The 20,390-nt window shown below is 47.3% G+C and overlaps 1 protein-coding gene across 1 annotated transcript in view; it reads right to left on the bottom strand.

The window, feature by feature from the left end:
* Positions 1 to 20,390, bottom strand: part of ADIPOR2 (adiponectin receptor 2) — a 402,613-nt gene that overhangs the window by 98,385 nt on the left and 283,838 nt on the right. The gene's annotated exons all lie outside the window — the stretch shown is intronic.

The following is a 20,390-nucleotide window of genomic DNA, read 5'->3' as shown; positions in this document are numbered from 1 at the left end:
GGGACCCCCTCTACCTCTGGGTTGGCGTCGATCCTGTCCCCCTCTGCCTCTGGGGGAATAGTTGTCCTGAGAATCCCAGGAAAACAGATTTTCAGAACCACATCTTCTTCTGCCCTCTGATTACTAGAGAAGGATCTCTGAGGGTTAGAGAAGTGGATCCAGACGTCAAAGTCTTCCCGTCCTTTTCACTCTGGACAAGTGTCACGTACCGTCATATGGAGCGTTGATAAACGATGCCTTGAAAGGGTCCGAGAACTGACTCAACCTGAGCCAGGCATGACTCCTTCTGGCTATGCCTGTCCCAGCCACCCTAGCTGCTCCTTCCGTGGCATGTGAAAGGAGTCGCATCAATGTGTTTGAGACTGACTTCAGAGTAGACATTTTCACCGAGAACAACTGTCTGTCCTGCGGCGATAAAGACTCTGGGGGCGACTCAGCGAATTCCAAAGCAAGGTCTCGCTGAAGCAGAATCACGTGTGTCAAATAATTCAGCGTACAGATTGAAAAGGTCGCTGAGGAATAGACTCGCTTCCCAAACCTATCCACCGACCTGGACTCCTTGTCTGGAGGGTGGACTGAGGAACTCTCCTGTGCTAGTTCCTTCTTTGTGGCCACTGCAACCAACAGAGCATCAAATGGGGCTCCTTTCGACCAAGGTTGCCTGTCAGAAGGGGGAGATAAAATCTTGTCAGGGCGTTTGGGGATGGGCTCTATGGTGTCAGGCTCCTTCCATGCCTTCGTTGTGATGAAGTCCACCAAGGGGGTCTGCTGGTGGGGAAACCCAAGAAATAGATGGGCTCGTGCCAAAGGCCTCCAGGAACACTGACTCATCCCCAGAAGGTTTTGGGGCTGATCAACCTCCCCTCTGGTGGAGGATCTCCATAATTTCTCTGAAGACGACATCTTCAGGAGGTGACCTGGGGGAATCTTCTCCTTCATCTAAGTCAGTGTCCATAGTGAGGGACTCGGGGATGTCCAAGTGCCTCCTTTTGCACTTGCGCTTACGGTGACCCTCTTCAGTGGGACTCTCAGAAGGGGATTCGTGAGCTGCAGGGGTTTCCTCAGAGAAATTAACCTGGGGATCCTCTGGCATGGGCTGTCCCTGAGACAGGATGAAGGGAGTCATCGCCAAATCCAGGGAGGCCTGGGTGGTATCCGAGGGTATGGGCTGGGGTCTCAATCCCTGTGAGAGAACCCTCTCCACCACTTCGAAGGCCGAGGGAGAGCTGACCTCCTTAGCACCCAGTAAGGAAGACGCCCTCCCCGGATCCGAAGTGGGGACCGGAGCCGAAGCCAGGGTAGCCTGAGGTTCGAGGGAACGAATCTGAGCCGAAGAATCCATTCCCTCAGGTCAGACTCCCTGTCCGCGGCTCCGAGAGAGTCACTCAGACCCGATCAAGTCATATCCGAGGAACTCAAGGTAACAGCCGGAGTAGAGGTTGTAGGAAATGGCACCGAGCTACCAGAAAAACCTTGGATCCAAGAGCTCCGAAGCTGAAGCACAGATCGGGGAAGGAGAGATGGGGTGGAAAAGAGGCATGGAGGTCCCCCTCCTCCAGAGGGAGAGGGGCCTGGCAAGACTCCCATCTGAATTTGGGTCTGAATGAATCTCCGCATCATCCTGTCCATGTCCGATAGGCTCCGAGTTGACCTCGAAGAGACCACCTACTCTGATCTGGCTGGTCTGCATAACAGGGAGGAAGGCCTCGGGTCCGAATGTTCCAACGGCTCCATGGAGAAACAGGCCTCATGGTCTTAGAAGGGGGACGAAGAAAGAGCTCCCTGTCTGGGGATCTCTTGCGATGTCGGTCCTTTCTCTTCTCCCTATCCTCTCTGTGCCTTTCTTTATCTTTCTTTTTCCTGGTCAGCCACGCTGACTGTAAATTTGTCTTTAGAAGACCCATCACCAGAAGAAGGGGGAGGTTGAGTCTCTGTCTGGGTGGGAGGTAGAACACTACAGACAGAGGCAGATACCAGCATGGCAGCAGGGAGAAGGCCTTTGGCTACTAACTTGGCCTTTCTATCCCTAAGGGCCATCGGATTGAAACCAAAACAGATAGCGCTCATTGAGTGGACAAATGTGCCACTCCCAAGCAAATCACACACAGTGTGACCATCAGCCGGGGAGAGCTTATGGCCACACACTGTACATTTTTTTAAAACAGGCTTCGGTTGATCATCCATAGTCCTGCACCCAAAAAGTACAGTTTTGTACCTACCATAAATGTAGATGTCCGATAGACATGCAACTGCAGTCATAACATGTGGGTTGTCCTGCCTCAAGCAGCCCTCGGTCGGCCGGATTCCAAAGTCTGGGTCCAACGTCGGCTGATGTCGCATTTCTCTCAGACGTCAGAGCGGCTGGAGTACATAAGCATCAGCCAACGCCATCTTCTTCAGTGTTTCTTGCCCCAGATGCCCTCCAAGGAAGGCTGTAATCAAATTGGAAGACAAACAGGATTCCAGAGAAATAAATGAGCAATAAAACAAATACACCATAACAGATATCCCCAGCTAAGAGAAACAGGGATAGGAGAGGGTCCTAGGCATAGAGGGGTATGGAGGGTGGGAAAATCCGACTGCAGTTGCATGTCTATCGGACATCTACATTTATGGTAGGTAAAAAACTGTACTATGTCCTTCAAGAATGCAACTGCAGTCATAACATGTGGGTAGAATACCATAGCTTAGCTGGGGGAGGAGGTATGCTCTAGGAAAAAGATGGTGTGGCAATCAAACCCTGCAGGACTGCCGTAGCAAAGCCTGCTCTGGATCTGGAGTATAGAGGAGATTGTAGTGTTTGGAAAATGTATGCACGGAGCTCCATGTAGCAGCTTCTAGAATGTCCTTAGTAGGCACCCCTCTTAAGAATGCTGTAGAGGTGGCTGAAGCTCTTGTGGAATGTGGTCTGACATTGGCTGGCACAGTCTTTCCATGAAAGGAATAACAAAATCTGATGCAATGTCCAATCCATTTTGAAATGGTCTGTTTTGAAATTGCTTTTCCTTGGACTGCAGGGGCGTAAGCTACAAAAAGTTGTTCAGACTTCCTACTGGCCTTGGTTCTGTCCAGGTAGTATCGAAGTTGTCTGTGAATGTCCAAGGTATGTAACCGTCTTTCCCCCTTATTCTCAGGATTGGGGAAGAAAGCAGGCAAATGATTAGCTTGATTCAAAGAAACCCTAGATACCACCTTTGGCATAAAAGTAGGGTTGGTCCTTAATGAAACCCTGTCTCTGTGAAAGATTATGAATGGTGGTATTGCCATTAGGGCCTGTAGTTCCGAAACCCTTCTTGCTGAGGTAATTGCCAACAGGAAAGCTGTCTTCCATGAGAGAAATTGCAAGTCAACTGAAGTTGCTGGCTCAAAAGGAGGTAGAGTCAGCTTTTCTAGGACAAAATTGAGGTCCCAGGCTGGCACTGGGGCCTTTCTTGGTGGCTTGATGTTCTTGATTCCCCTGAGAAATTGCCTTAGCAAAGGGTGTGGAAAAGACAGGAGGATCAGTGTTATATCTAGCTGAAATAGCTGATGCATGTATCTTTATGGAAGAATATGAGAGGCCGTTCTTTAGCATATCTACCAAATATTCCAAGATGAGTGGGATGTTCAACAATGATGCATCATGCCCCTTGCTGGTATTCCAATTGCTGAACCTCTTCCATTTTGCTAAGTAAACCTTTCTAGTGGATGGTCTTCGAGCCTCTGTTAGTATCCGCTGAACTTCCTTGGAGAGAGATAGGTCGAGGTTATTTATGGGATCTCCCAGGCTGTTAGTTGCAGTGTCTGAAGGTTTGGATGCACTGTTTTGAGATTGTGTTGAGTCAAAAGTAGAGGCCATTGGGGAAGGGCCCACCTCCTGGTGTGACATATGCTCCTTAGCAGTGGGTACCAGTGTTGTCTTGGCCAGTCCGGAGCTATTATGATTCCCTTGGGTCTCTCTGCTTTGATCTTTAGTAGTACTGAGGTCATCAGTGGCAGAGGTGGGAATGCATAGATTGTTAGGCAGTTCCAGTTGAATGAGAGCATCTATTTTCCAAGCTTTTGGATGGTATGTCCTTGTGCAGAATTTTTGTAGATGATGGTTGAGGTGAGAGGTAAAAAGGTCTACTTCTGGCCTGCCCCATGTCGAAGTGAGTTGTGTGAAGATCTTCGGATGTAACCTCCACTCGTGTGGATCTGTGAAATTCCTGCTTAGGCTGTCCGCCAGTACATTGTCTTTGCCTGGAACAAACTGGGATTGTAACTGGATGTTTAGGCTCAGTGATTTTTCCCAAAGATGCATTGTCAGTCTGCAAAGGGGGTAAGAGTGGGTGCCCCCTTGCTTGTTTATATAACACATCACAGTGGTGTTGTCTGTCCGTATCAGTAAATGGCCTTGTTGAAGTTGGTGTTGAAAGGCCTCGATGGCATGCATTACTGCCAGCATTTCCTTTTGATTTATATGCAGATGCGTTTCCTTTTGAGACCATTGTCCTTGTATACACCTGCCTTCCATGTGCCCCCATCCAAGGTCTGAGGCGTCTGTGGTCATGGTCTGTGTTATCTGTAGTTTTTTGAATGACATACCTGTGTTGGCCTGGCTCACCGAGGCCCACCATAGGAATTCCTTTTGTAGGCATGGAATGAGCGGTATGATTGCCTCCAAGTTGTTGCTGTGCTGAGACCAAATGCTTTTTAGGTACCATTGAAGCTTTCTCATGTGTAGTCTTGCTAATGGAACCAGGAGAATGCAGGATGCCATGTAACCCAGGGCCTGTAGGAATCTCCTTGCAGTCATCTGGGTGAGTTTTGCTAAACCTTTGAAGTAATGAGTTAACTTCTTTTGCTTGTCTTCTGTCAGGTAAGCCATTTGAGAGGCTGTGTCTAATTTGGCTCCTAAGAAGATTATTTGCTGGGATGGCTGCAGTCTTGACTTTTGAAAGTTGACTGTGTATCCCAGAGCTTGTAGTAATCGTATGACATAGTCCAAGTTTTTTGTCATCAATTTGTCGTCCGCTTGTATGAGGCAGTCGTCCAGGTACGGGTAAATTTGTATCCCTTGGAGCCTGCAATGAGCAATTACTGAAGCCAGGCATTTTGTGAATACTCTGGGTGCAGTAGATAAGCCAAATGGCAATGCTGAGAATTGATAATGCTCTGGCCCTGCAAGAAATCTGAGGTATCTTCTGCAGCTGTGTCTGATAGGGACATGCAGGTATGCCTCCTTGAGGTCCAGAGTAATCAGCCAAGACCCCTTGCCCAGCATGGGAAGGAGTTGCTATAGAGTCAGCATTTTGACCTTTGGTACTATGAGAAAGGTGTTTAATGCGGACAAATCCAGTACTGGTCTCCATTGAGATTCTTTTCTTGGAACAAGGAACAGTCTTGAGTAAAACCCCTGGCCTTGTTCTTGTTGTGGAACTCTTTCTATTGCTTTCATTCGAGTCAGCAGAGTGATTTGCTTGATAGCCTCTGCCCTCTGGTTTTGTGGTAGGTTTGGCATGCCTTGTTTTCTTGGCAAGGTATGAAAATGGAACCTGTAGCCTCTGTCTATAATGTCCAAAATCCATTTGTCCTTTGTCAGTCTGTGCCAATTTTCTGCAAACAGAGATAATTTCCTTCAAGGGAGCTTCTATTTGTTCCCTGGTAGGCGGAAGTAGAGGAAAGTCATTGAGATTGTGGCTGTGGGGCAGGTGAAACCCCTGCGTCACTTCTTTGGTTTCCTGGCTGCCATTGTCGGCCCCTGTAAGGACCTCTGTATTGGCCTCTTCCTCGCCACGCCTGTTTTTACCCCTTTGAAACTTTTCTGGATTAGGAAAGGACCAGTTTTTTGAAGGCCAATTCCTACTGAATCTGGGGGGTTGAACCTGGAGGAAATCTTTCACCATCTGAACTGATTTTGCTTTTTCCTCGATGGTCTTTAACACATCCTTAGTATTAGCACCAAAAAGCTTGTTTTTTACCAAAGGTGCATCCAGAAGTTTTGCCTTTACATGATCTGGTAGAGGTTGATCTTTTAACCATGCATGTCTACGAATGACTGCCCCTGTCATAGCTGCCCTACATGAAGCTTCCAGTGCATCATATCCACACTGCAGGAAGTGATTGCTTACTTGCTGAGTGTTATGTACTGCTTCCTGCAAAGCCTTCCTGTCTAAAGGATCAGGAGTGGCCAATGTTTTTTGTAAATCTTCTAACAGGAAATCCTGACATTGTAACATATGAAAAAGGCAATTCAAAGCTCTCATAGATAAGGTAGTGGATGTGTAAACCTTTTTTCCCCATCTCTCTAATGACCTAGCTTCCCTGTTGGAGGGCAATGGATTTTTAGAGGTGGAAGCTGAAACTCCCTTAGGCCCCTTAGAAATGGTTTCCAAATCAGCAGTATGGGCCCTGAATAAATGGGAATGAGTTTCTGGGACCCTGTAATACCTGTCTGGCTTGGCTGGAGCAGGAGGAGAGTCAGGGGTAACACTAGAGTCAGAATATAAATCATCCAAAACATCAAGTACAGGAGGAATAGCTAAGGGCCTGTGCTGGGGCTTCTTAAGGAAAGTCCGAAGGTGTTTTCTGGAATCAGAATATTCCTGGCCTTGCCACTTGAAATGTTCCCTCATGGTATGCAGAACTTCCCCAAAAGAAATATCCTCAGGCGGGGAGGCCGAGGGGATGGAATCCTCTGCATCCGAGTCCTCATAGGTCTGGAAGAGCTCTTCCTGGCTATCAGAATGGACAGAGCCCTCAGTCTCTTCATCTGACGGAATAGGGTCAGAGAGTTCAACCCGGGGCCTTTTATCAGAAAGAGGCTGGGATCCTCTCTCAGGATGGGCCTGTGAACCTCTAATCATAGAAATTAAATCAGCAGCCATAGACATAATTTGTGTCTCTGGAGTAGGCGGAGGAAGGGTTTTAGTAGTAAGATGCTTTGTTTTGCTGGCTGCCTTAGCCCTGGTGTAGGCTTTAATAGACATGGCCATAGGAGGCCTGGCAGCTCCACGTGCAGGAGTGACCTTGTCTACAGCAATGGTCTCGGGCATTTCCTCGGTTTCGGTGTCTGGAGGAAAATCAATAACTGGCGTCGGAGTGATATCTGGAATCGGAGTCGTCGGTAATGCGGTGTCTTCGGTTCGGAGCGGTGGAGAGACCGTCTGAGGGAACCGGAGCACCCGCGATAGGTTTTGGCGTGGAGTCGGTGGCAGACGCGGGCCGAGGATGTCGGTCCCGGTCTTTTCGTTTCTTGGGAGTTTGTGATGTCGGAAGATCCGACGGCATTGTGTAAGCAAATTTATCGCTGAAAAAATCTTCAGCAAACTCCGCCCGGCGCCTGAGAGTGCGCTTGTTGAAGCGAGCACAGGCTACACAGGCCAAGATGTCGTGGTCTGGGCCAAGGCAAGGAAGACAGTAAGAGTGGAAATCCTTATGAGGTATTTGTTTACCACAAGAAAGACAATTGTTAACTTTTTCTGTAATTTCTGACATCGGCCGAGGCAAGAAAAGGTCCCCAACAGGGTACTTAGCTTTTTTGATGACTTTGGAATCGAAGAATACAGGAGCTGACCGACCGGCACTTGCGAACTGCTTCTGCTTCGGGCACCGCGCAGCAAGAAAGACTGAAGAAGATGGCGTCGGCTGATGCTTATGTACTCCAGCCGCTCTGACGTCGGAGAGAAATGCGACATCAGCCGACGTCGGACCCAGACTTTGGAATCCGGCCGACCGAGGGCTGCCTGAGGCAGGACAACCCACATGTTATGACTGCAGTTGCATTCTTGAAGGACATGTACAAACACTACCTACCAGAAAAACCACACACACACAGGTTGGGGAAGGGCAGGCCTAACTACTACTCTCTGCAAAATTTTTTTTTTTGATACAGACTAAGAGTTGATACAGACAAATAAGTGAGACACTAAACACGGGGAATAAGGGAAAATATTCACTCAAACACACACTAGATGCAAGAAATAATACCACTTACTATCCCTGAGCTCAGAGCAAAGGAGACCATGATGCATACTACTGACGCGGCAAACGAGATCTGAGCGAAGACAGAGATGGTAGGGCATTATGGGTAAGGGGAGGAGCTTGGAGCAGATGCTAGAAAAAAAGTTGCCTGCTTGGATCAGATACGGATCTATATACCCACAGGTTGCTGATAAAATGAAGTTAACTACTTCAGATCTGTATTTATTCACACCTGAAAGGAAACACAAATGCCAAACTCTTCCACCAGATACTGTAATGGTGGAGCACACCCTTAGAATAAATAGATTTTTTTCTCCAAGTTTCTTGTCTCTGTCCTAGTCTCTATGCATAGACCTGCGCGAGTCGGAAGATTCTATTTCAGATGGATATGCTGAAGGAGCAGACCAGAAAAACAGCAGAGAAAGAAGTCTCTTCTGGTTTAGATCCTTCACACTGAAGCAACTCTTTCAGAACCAGATCACATTTCTGTTCAGATCTGCTCCAAGATGAAAAACACACAAGGTATACATCTCTGATGGAGGAATTTTATGGCTGTGGATATTTACTGAAATTTTTGTTATCATAACTGCACAAATACAGACACCGCAAAACAGTAAAAGAGCACAGTTGTGTACACATCATAAGCTTAGAGGTTAGAGTGTATTCACTGTTGCAGTCATCACACTTGGGCTATCTGCCTGCAGGTAGCCCTCTGTTAGCCCGAATACCAGAGACTTAGTATTTTTGTGTCAGTTGCTGTCGCTCCAGGACTGACATCAGGTAGTCAGGGGCAATAAAAACAGGCACCCAACGCCATTACATCAGTTTTTCTTAACCCAAATGTCAGGAGCCCCCCACATAGGGAGCTAAGTTATGGTGGGGAAAACACCAACAGTAGAAAAGTAAATACCAATACCCCTGAAAGGGGGGAGTAATAGAGAGAGAGAGAGAGAGAGAGGAGAGAGACAAGGGGGCTGGAGGGAGGGAAACCAGGACTGCAACAGTGAATACACTCTAACATCTACATTTATGGTAAATGTACACAACTGTACTATGTTCTTCATGTTTCACTGTTGCAATCATCACACTTGGGTAGATCCCCAAAGCTGAAGAAGGGTGGAGGCAGTCAAGAAGAGTTAGGGCTGGCTAGTATGCCTTACAGGACTGCTGTTGCAAAACCTGCCCTGGATTTGGAAAAGATATGCAGGTGGTAATGCTTGGTGAAGGTGTGTACAGAACTCCAGGTAGCAGCTTCCAGGATGTCCCTGGTAGGGACTCCCCTGAAGAATGCTGTAGAGGTAGAAGTTGCCCCAGTGGAATGTGTTCTGACCCCCTGAGGGGTTGTTTTCCCATGGTGCTTGTAGCAGAAATGGATGCAGTGTGCTATCCATTTGGAAGTTGTTTACTTTGAAATGGCCTTCTGCCCCTGGTGCAAAGCTGACTTAACTGATTAGATTTCCTGAAAGACTTAGTCCTATCCAGGTAGGATCCGAGCTGTCTGTGCATGTCCAAGGAGTGCAGGATCCTTTCCCCTTTATTTTGAGGATTAGGGAAAAAGGCTGGCAAATGGATAGATTGGTTGAGAGCCCACACTGAACACCACCTTAGGCATAAAGGAAGGGTTAGTCCTGAGGGAAACCCTGTCAGCATGGAAAATAATGAAGGGTTCCACAGCCATAAGTGCTTCTAGCTCAGAAACTCTTCTAGCTGAAGTGATGGCCAGAAACAATGCTGTTTTCCAAGAGAGGAATTTCAACTCTGCTGACACTGCAGGCTCAAAGGGGGGTAAGCGTGACCTTTTCCGGCACAAAGTTAAAGGTCCCAAGCAGGGATGGGTGCTCTCCTTGGTGGCCTCAAGTTGTTTGCCCCTTTCAGGAACTGTTTGATAAGAGGGTGAGAGAAGAGAAGCGGCTCAGTGTTGTAATGAGCCGAAATGGCAGAGGCATGGATCTTAATGGAGGAAAAGGATAGGCCTCTGTGGAGTAGGACCTGCTAAGTAATCCAGGATTAGAGGTAGGGAGGGCAGAGTTGTGTCCTCTACTTTACATTGAATCCAGGAGCAGTACCTTTTCCACTTATCGGCATAGGATTTCCTTGCACTGGGTCTTCTGGCTTCAAGATTGACATCCAGCACCCGCTTGCTTAGGCTGGTTACTGGGGAAGAATTCAAGGAATAAGCCAGGCTGCAAGATTTAGGGTTTGCAGTTGCGGATGCAAGATCTGTCTCCCCTGCTGAGAGCAGGGTTGGGTTCTGGTGTAGGTGCCAGGGTGGCACCGGTGACAGGCTACGCAGGAGTGGGTACCAGTGCTGGCATGGCCAGTTCGGGGCAATCAAAATTGTCCTTGGTCTGTCCTGTCTTATCTTGAGCAATACTCTTGAAAGAAGGGGCAGAGGAAGAAAGGAATAGATTGAGAGATTTACCCACTGGAAGGATAGGGCATCCACTTTCCAGGTCCTTCTGTGAGGTGCCCTGGTGCAGAATTTGCTGAGCTGGTGAGTGCAGGGGGAGGCAAAGAGATCCACCTCTGAGATTCCCCCATTTCTGAAATCAGAAGGTTGAAAGTGCTGGGCTCTACTTGCCACTCATGTGGGTCTAGATTTCTGCTTACGTCTGCCAGTGAGTTTTGTTTGCCTGGAAGAAATGAGCTTGCAGATGGACCTGCATGTCCAAGGCAGTGTTCCACAGGGCCATGGCTAGCCCGCAGAGTGGGCAAGAGTGGGTTCCCCCCCGTTAGTTGATGTACCACATAACTGTGGTGTTGTCTGTTATTAGCAGGTGTCCTGGTGAGAGTAGGGATCTGAAAGCTGTCAGAGCATGCTGCACAGCTAGCATCTCTTGTGGTTGATGTGCAGATGAATTTGATGGGCTCCAGTGGCCCTGAATGCACTTGCCATCCATCTGTGCCCCCCAGGCATAGTCTGATGCTTCTGTGGTTAGGGTCTGGGTGGCGTGGGGTTAAGTAAACGGCAGTCCCTTGTTGTGGTTGCATGCTGCTGCCCACCAAAGAAACTCTGTCCTTAGACAGGGTATTATGGGAATGACTGTTTCTAGGTCCTGGGAATGTTAGCACCAAAGACTAAGCACCACTAAAGTTTCCTCATATGTAGTCTGGCATATGGAATTAGTAAGAAGCAAGAGGCCATGAACCCTATGGCCTGCAGGATTTTCCTTGCAGATAGAGTTCTGGTGGCCATTTGAGTAAAATAGTCTTCGCGGTGGTGGTGCTGCAGTAGCGGTGTCGCCTCACAGTCAGACGCTGTCCGGTTCGATTCTCAGCTAGAGCGTCTTCTGCGTGGAGACATGTGTGAATGGGCGTACGTTCGTTGAAGGTTGTGCGTCAGGGCTGGTAACTCGGCACGTAAACATCATCTACCAATCATTAGCGGACCGGAGTTCTGCTGTGGTGACCCCTAACTGGGAAAAGCAGAAAGACACAACAACAAGTCTGTCAGACAGGCTTGTTTTTCTGGAGTGAGGAATACCATCTGGGATGCTGTGTCCAAGCTTGCTCCTAAGAATACAATCTTGACTGGGGACTAGTTTTGATTTCTTTTCGTTGATGGTATACTCCAGGGAGGTTAGGTTTTTTTTTTTTTTACAAATGTCACGTGCTGCAACAGCATTTCCTGACCGTCTTTTGAATCAGGCAATTTGCCCAAGTACGGGTAAATTTGAATTTTTCTCTGTCTGCAGTAAGCAATGGCTGGAGCCAGGCATTTTGTGAATACTCTGGGAGTAGTGGATAAGCCAAAGGAAAGTGCAGAGAACTGATAATGCATAGATCCTGCCCTGAAGAGTAGATGTTTCCTGCATGACTCCCTTATAGGGATGCGCAGATAGGCTTCTTTCAAGTCTAAGGTGACTAACCAGGCATCTCTGGCTAGCATACGTAGAAGCTGCTGCAGGACTAGCATTTTGAATTTCGCTACCAACAGGAAGGTGTTGAGAATTGAAAGATCTAGGATTGGGCGCCAAGTGCCTCTTTTCCAGGTACCAGCAAAAGTCTGGAATAGAATCCTTGACCTATCTGTTCCCAGGAACAGGTTGAATTGCCCTTACAGAGAGCAGGGACTGAACTTGGTTTTGTGCCTCTGCCCACTGGTTTGGAGGAAGGTCTGGGAACCCTTTTGGGGTTGGCAGTGAGTGGAAGTAAAACTTGTACCCCTGGGATACAACGCTGATGACCCATCAGTCTTTGGTGATGGAAATCCAGTTTTTTGCATGAAGAGCAAGCTTTGCTCCTACAGGCACAAGCAGTTGGCAGAGGTAGGGAGTGGAGTTGAGAAGTCACTAGGAATTCTTTCCATAAAGGGGTGGCTTGGCACTCTGCTTTAGAGGTGGAGGCACTCCATTGCTTAGATCTCTGCATACCCCGAGACTGCAGTCTGGCGGGTCTGTTTCCCCTGGGTCTAGCTTGAGATGGCCTTGAGGGGGCTGGAAAGGACCAATGTTTCAAGGGGCAATGCCTACTGAATCTAGGAGGCTGTACTTGCAACAATTCTTTGACTGTCTGCATAGACTTAGCTTTTTCTTCCATCTTTTTAAGAACCTCTTCTGCTTTGGTGCCAAACAGACTGTCCTTGTTTAAAGGAGCGTCTAAACTTTGATTTGACATGGTCAGGCAAGGTCTGCTCCTTAAGCCAAGCATGCCCTCTCAGTACAGAACCAGTGACTGCTGCCCTGCAAGATGCTTCTAGGGCATCAAAGCCACATTGTAATGTATGCTTGCTGACTTGGCTTGAAGAATGCATAAGCTCTTGCAATTCTTCACTTTCTGCACAGTCTGTAAAGGTAGTTATTTTTTGCTTAATACATTCCATAATATGCTGTTGGTACTTCAGCATGTGAAACTGACAATTCAAAGCTCTAATGGCGAGAGTTGCAGAGGTATATACTTTCTTACCCTAACTGTCCAAAGCTCTGGAATCCCTGTCCAAAGGGGTGGAATTCTTAGCTGTAGTTGCCTTGACACCTTTAGGCCCCTAGGAGATGATCTCTGGGTCAGTATTAGGATTTCTGAAAAGGAATTTGTGATAGTCAGGTACTCTGTAGTACCTGTCTGGTTTCCTAGGAGCAGGGGGTAAAGTATCAAGAGTTAAACTGGATTCCATAAAGACATCCTCCACAACCTCCAGGACTGGGGGTATTGCTAAAGGCTTGTGTTGTGGCAAATCTAGAAATTCTCTGAGTCGCTTTTTGGACTGAGGATAGTCTTGGCATTCCCAATGGAAATGCTCTCAAAGTATGTAAGGTTTCACCAAAAGTAAAGTCCTCTGGAAGAGAGGCAGAGGAAATGGATTCCTCTGCATCTGAATCCTCATATGCAGATAAGGGCATGTCTTCATAATCAGATACCTCAGAGTCGTCGGACTCTGTCTGAGGCTGCTGGGGACTAGTCTCTTTCTCTAAGCAGGGGAAGGCTGACTTCTAATAAGCATAATAAGGTCTTCTGCCACTTTAAGCATTTGATGTTGTGGCAAGGGAGCAGGTGCATACGCTTTGGTCGTTGGTTTTCTAGGTGTAGCGCGTACTCTTGACCTTAGAAACTTGGTGGTTTTAGACCGAACTGAACGTGAAAGTCGTCAGTTTGTGTTGAACATCGGTAGTGCGAAGAACTTCCTCAGAAGCCGGTGCCTGCCCAGCAGCTCCGGACCCATCCAAGGTAGTGACATCTGCAGGCTCCATAGATGGAGTCTCGCGATATACCGGATTCCGAACGGGTCTCTGTAGAGGCCAGCAAATGCACTTAAGCGGGCATCAGGGGCTGCAAAAGCGCCCTCATTGAGTACCGGTGAACTAGAGACTAGCTTAATGGAAGTGTTGGCGGCAGCTTTGGACCTGTGCGGTCTGTCTCTGTCTTTATCCTTACATTTTTTCGGAATATCAGTAGTTGGATGGCCTACCGAAGCCATTTTCGGAATATGGAGATCGAGAACAAAAGTATTTAGTGACAATAAGGGCCCAACGACAAATGGTTCGGGCGTAGAACAAGGCACAAAACCAACAGTGAGGTACATAGTGATCTGGGCGTGACGCAGTAAGAATGAAAATCTCTGTGAGGTATTTGCCTTCCACTGGCAAGACAACTGTTAACTTTTTCTGACATCAGTTAGAGCAAGAAAAAAGGATCCTCAACAGGGTACTTAGCTTTAGAAGACTTCAGGATGATTAGATTCGTAAACAAAAAACTCAGGTAGCGGCCGACCGGCACTCATGCGAACTCCTCCTGCTTCGGGCTCCTCAGCAAGAAAGACTGATGTAATGGCGTCTGATGCCTGTTTTTATACCCCTGATGACCTGACGTCAGTCCTGGAATGACAGCAACCGACGCAGAAATACTAAGCCGCTGGTATTCTGGCCGACTGAGGGCTACCTGCAGACAGATAACCCAAGTGGGATGACTGCAAAGTACAGTTTTGTACCTACCATAAATGTAGATGTCCGATAGGTATGCATCTGCAGTCATCACATATGGGTTGTCCTGCCTCAGGCAGCCCTTCGGTCGGCTGGATTCCAAAGTCTGGGTCCGGTGTCAGCTGATGTCGCCCTCTCCCCGACGTCAGAGCGCCTGGGGTATAAAAGCGTCAGCCGACGCCATCTTCCTCAGTGTTTCTTGCCCCAGATGCCAGGTGCCCTCAAAGGAAGGCTAAATTTGGAGAAATGCAATAAATTCCAAACATGCACAGAAATATACATATCTATATATATATATATATATATATATATATATATATATATATATATATATAAAACAAATACACCATAATAGATAACCCTAGCTATGAGAGGGGAAAGTACCCAATAAATACCCAAGAGGGGAAGGAGGGAGGGTAAACCTGACTGCAGATGCATACCTATCGGACATCTACATTTATGGTAGGTACAAAACTGTACTATGTCCTTCAAGGATGCATCTGCAGTCATCACATATGGGTAGAATACCATAGCCAAACTGGGGGTGGAGGATCTATGCAAAGGATGGTGTAGCTAAAATGCCCTGCAGGACTGCCGTAGCAAATCCTGCTCTGGATCTGGAATATAAAGGTAAATTGTAATGCTTGGAAAATGTATGCACGGAGCTCCATGTAGCAGCTTCTAAAATGTCCTTGGTAGCCACCCCTCTTAAGAAGGCTGTGGAGGTGGCTGTGGCTCTGGTGGAATGAGGTCTAATGTTAGCTGGCACAGTTTTTCCATGAAAGGAATAGCAAAAACGTATGCAATTCCCTATCCATTTTGAAATTGTCTGTTTGGAAATTGCTTTTCCTTGTGCACCAGCAGCATATGCCACCAACAGCTGGTCAGTTTTTCTGTAGCTTTTAGTTCTGTCCAAGTAGTAGCGCAACTGTCTGTGTATGTCCAGGGTGTGCATTAGTTTCTCCCCTTTGTTTTGTGGATTTGGAAAGAAGGTAGGCAGGTGAATAGCTTGGTTTAATGAGACCCTGGATACCACCTTTGGCATAAATGAAGGATTGGTTCTCAATGAGACTCTGTCCTGATGAAAAATAAGAAATGGCTGTACTGCCATGAGGGCCTGTAACTCAGATACTCTTCTTGCTGAGGTTATGGCCAGAAGGAAGGCGGTCTTCCAAGACAGGAACTGTAGTTCTGCAGATGCTGTTGGTTCAAAGGGAGGCAGAGTTAGTTTTTCCAACACGAAGTTAAGGTCCTAAGTAGGCACTGGAGGTTTCCTTGGAGGTTTGATGTTTTTAATTCCTCTTAGAAACTGTCTTAGGAGAGGATGAGAAAAGACAGGTGGGTCAGTATTGTACTCTGCTGAAATTGCTGAAGCATGAATTTTAATGGAAGAGTAAGACAGGCCATTATGCAGCATTTCTGCCAAGTATTCCAGGATATGTGCCATGTTCATCACTGTCGCATCTAGGCCCTTTGTGGTGCTCCAAGTGTGAAATCTTTTCCATTTTGCTGAATATGCCTTTCTTGTGGAAGGCCTGAAGCTTCCATGATGATATCCTTCACTCTCTTGGATAGCTTATCCTGAGGAGGAGTCAAGGTATTTTCCAGGCTGTTAGTTGCAAGGTTTTCAGGTTGGAATGCAGAGTTTTGTGATTGTGCTGTGTCAGGAGAAGTGGCCATTGAGGAAGAGGCCATGGTTTCGTGCGTGACATGCTCTTTAACAGTGGGTACCAGTGCTGTCTTGGCCAGTCCAGAGCTATCAGAATCACTTTTGGCTGCTTTGTCCTGATCTTCAGTAAGACCTTGGTCATTAATGGAAGAGGTGGAAATGCATACACTGTTAGAGTTCTCCAGCTGAAAGATAGGGCGTCCACTTTCCATGCTTGTGGGCGGTATGTCCTTGAGCAGAATTTCTTCAGCTGATGACTGTGGGGGGAGGCAAAAAGATCTATGTCTGGCCTTGCCCATGATTGTGTTATCTGTAGGAAGATGTCTGGGTGCAGCATCCATTTGTGTGCATCCATGATATTTCTGCTTAAGCTGTCCGCCAGTATATTGTCTTTTCCTGGCACAAACTGGGATTGCAGCTCTACATTGAGTTTCAAGGAAAGTTCCCATAGATTCATTGCCAGTCTGCAAAGAGGGTAGGAATGGGTGCCTCCTTGCTTGTTTATGTACCACATAACTGTGGTGTTGTCTGTCCTTATTAGCAGGTGGCCTTGATGCAGAAAGAGTTTGAAGGCCTCGATTGCATGCATCACTGCCAGCATTTCCTTTTGGTTTATGTGCATGCGTAGCTCCTTTTGTGACCATAGTCCTTGAATACATCTGCCCTCCATGTGTGCTCCCCAACCGTGGTCTGAAGCGTCCGTTGTAATGGTTTGGCTGGCTATTGGTTTGCTGAAGGGCAGACCCCTGTTTGACTGGCTTGCTTGAGCCCACCACAGAAATTCCTTTTGGAGGCATGGAATGAGTGGGATCAAAGTTTCTAAGCTGTGACTGTGCCGAGTCCATAAACTCCTTAGGTACCATTGTAGTTTCCTCATATGAGCCTTGCTTGTGGAATCAGAAGAATGCAAGATGCCATGTAACCCAGGGCCTGCAAGATTTTCCTTGCAGTCAGCTGAGTTTGTCTCGTCAGATTCTTGAAGTAATCCGGTAGTTGTCTGTTTTTCTTCTGTGAGAAAAGCCATTTGGGTGGTTGTGTCTAGATCCGCACCCAGAAAAGTTATTCTTTGGGATGCAACAAGTCTCGATTTGTGTATCTTGACTGTATATCCCAAGGCCTGCAGTAGGCGGATGGCATAATTCAAGTCCTTTACCAAAGTTTGTTGGCTGTCCGCTTGTATAAGGCAGTCGTCCAGATATGGGTATATTTGAATCCCCTGAAGTCTGCAGTGTGCATTTACTGATGCCAGGCATTTCGTGAATACTCTGGGCGCAGTAGATAAGCCAACGGGCAATGCTGAGAATTGATAATGCCCTGAACCTGCAAGAAATCTGAGGTGTCTTCTGCAACTTTGTCTGATAGGGACATGCAGGTATGCCTCCTTGAGGTCTAGAGTCACCAGCCAAGACCCCTTGCCCAGCATGAGAAGGAGTTGCTGTAGAGTCAGCATTTTGAATTTTGGCACAATGAGATAAGTATTCAGTGCGGACAAGTCGAGAATAGGCCTCCATTGATTTTCTTTTCTTGGAACAAGGAATAGTCTGGAGTAAAATCCTTGGCCTTGTTCTGAAAGAGGAACCTTTTCTATAGCTTTCATTTGCATTAAGTTGGAGATTTGTTTCAAAGCCTCTGCCCTTTGATTTGGTGGCAGGTCTGGCATGCCTTTTCTTTTTGGCAATGTGTGAAAATGGAACCTGTATCCTTTGTCTATTATTTGCAGTGTCCATTTGTCTCTTGTAATACTGTGCCAATTTTCTGAGAATAAGGAAAGCTTTCCGTCCAAAGGTGCTTCTAGTTGAGCCCTGGTTGGCGGAGTCAAAGCAAAGTCATTGAGTCTGTCTTTGTGCAGCAGTTGCAGGTCCTGCACTACCTCTCTGGTTGGGAGGCTGCCATTGACGTCCTCTGTAGGAGCCTCTAGCTTGCCCTCTACCTCTGGCACGCCTGTTCTTGCCTCTCTGAAATCTTTCTGTGTCCGGAAAGGACCAATTCTTGGTAGGCCAATTTCTGCTGAATCTTGGTGGTTGGACTTGTAGAAAATCTTTGACTGTTTGTACAGATTTCGCCTTTTCCTCAAATTTCTTTAAGACCTCCTGAGCAGTGGAAACAAATAACTTTTGCTTTTCCAGTGGAGCATCCAGAAGCTTAGCTTTAACATGGTCTGGCAGAGATTGTTCCTTCAGCCAAGCATGCCTACGTATGACTGCACCTGTCACAGCTGACCTACATGAAGCTTCCAATGCATCATGACCACTCTAAGAAATGGTTGCTAACCTGCTGGGAGTTATGTACCAGATCCTGAAGTGATTTGCGATCTAGGGGTTCAGGTGAAGACAGTTTCTTATGCAATTCATCTAACAAATACTCTTGGTACTGTATCATATGAAATTGACAATTTAATGCCCTCATAGGAAGAGTAGCAGAAGTATACACTTTTACCCCATCTCTCTAAAGCCCTGGACTCCCTTTCAGAGGGGAGTGGATTTTTAGTAGTGGCAGCTGCAACCCCTTTAGGGCCCTGGGAAATAGTGTCTGGATCAGCAGAGTGGGCCTTGTAAAGAAAAAGATGCGAGTCCGGGACCCTGTAGTACCTATCGGGTTTGGCAGGGGCCGGAGGAAGAGTGTCAGGGGTTATGCTACACTCAAGAGTACACATCATCAATGACCGTCAAAACAGGAAGAATAGCCAAAGGTCTATGCTGAGGTAAATGCAGAAAAGTTCTTAATCTTTTCCTGGAATCAGAGAATTCCTGGCCCTGCCATTTGAAATGCTCTCTCATAGTGTGAAGGGTCTCCCCGAAGGCCAGTTCTTCAGGAGGGGAGGCCGAGGGGATTGATTCCTCCATCAGAATCCTCGTAGGCCGAAAAAGCCTCCTCCTGGTAGTCCGAGAGAGCAGAGCCATCAGAGGCCTCCTCTGAGGAGTGGGGATCAGAGGGCTCAACCCTGGGCCTTTTGTCTAGAGGGGGTTGAGAGCCCCTAATTAAGGAGATAAGGTCCTCTACTAAAGTTAGAATCTGTGAACTGGTAGAGGGTCCCTGAGGAATATCCCTGGGAGGCATAGCTTTTGTATGTTTAGCAGCTTTAGCCCTGGTGAAAGCCTTTATGGACATGGATGCAGGAGGCCTAGCTGCACCACGTGCTGGTGTAGTTTTGTCTCGAGGACAAGTTTCCAAGACACCAGTTTCTGAGGGAAATTCAATAACAGACAGCAGGGGCCTCCGGGGCAGAGGTTGTCGGTTGAGCGGTTTCGGGGGTCGGAAGTACCAAGGACTCTGTTTCAGCCGAGACCGAGACACTCGTGGTAGGCCTGGCCGTGGTTTCAGCCGAAACTGCGGCCTGCGTGTGTCGGCCCTTGTCCTTCCGTTTCTTTCTTAAATGTGAAGTCGGAGTCTCCGACGGCATATTGTATGAAAAACTAGCCCCCAAAAAAATTCCTCTGCAAACTCCGCCCAACGTCTAAGAGTGCGTCGGTTGAAGGAAGCACAGGCTGAACAGGCCGAGACGTTGTGGTCTGGGCCTAGGCAGGGGAGGCAGTAAGAGTGGAAATTCTTATGAGGTATTTGCTTCCCACAAGTTAAGCAATTATTAACTTTATCTGACATCGGCTGAGGCAAGAAAGAGTCCCCAACGGGGTACTTAGCTTTTGAAGTCTTCGGTAGCTGAATTACAGGAGCTGGCCGACCGGCACTTGCGAACTGCTTCTGCTTCGGGCACCACACGGCAAGAAAGACTGGGGAAGATGGCGTCGGCTGACGCTTTTATACCCCAGGCACTCTGACGTCGGGGAGAGGGCGACATCAGCCGACGCCGGACCCAGACTTTGGAATCCGGCCGACTGAAGGGCTGCCTGAGGCAGGACAACCCATATGTGATGACTGCAGATGCATCCTTGAAGGACATCAGTGAAACACAAAGAACATCTGCACTAACAGCAGCAACAAACTAGAAAACCAGCAATAACCTGAAATAATAATTGCAGTCAGCAAAATCCCAAAATAACACTAATAACTGATGGAGCAACAATTTGTAAAAAACTGCATAATAGTATGAAGGCCCACATACTGAAAGCTGGCTAGGACAAGAGGGTCTATTATGCTCCTTCAATCCAGTCCGCTACGCAGACCAAAAATACGGCAGGGGAATTGAGGGAGGGATGGTTGAAAACAAACGAAAAGCAACAACTCGGGTGGAATATTATGGTAAATACATAAAACTTATTTTAAGTTTTCATTTGGTCTTCAACCTGAAGGACAGAGTCCCTAGATACCAACAAAAACCTGGGAGGTCCTCATGGAAGGATATTCCAGAGCATGTCTTGAGACAAAAGATGCCCTGCTCCTAGAAAGAAGATCCAATTTATAAT

This window comes from Protopterus annectens, chromosome 11.part0 (genome assembly GCF_019279795.1).
Source record: "Protopterus annectens isolate FY-2018-M chromosome 11.part0, PAN1.0, whole genome shotgun sequence".
Classification (NCBI taxonomy): Eukaryota; Metazoa; Chordata; order Ceratodontiformes; family Protopteridae; genus Protopterus; species Protopterus annectens.
Note: the sequence above shows the minus strand (reverse complement) of the source record. Positions and strands in the feature narration are given on the sequence as shown.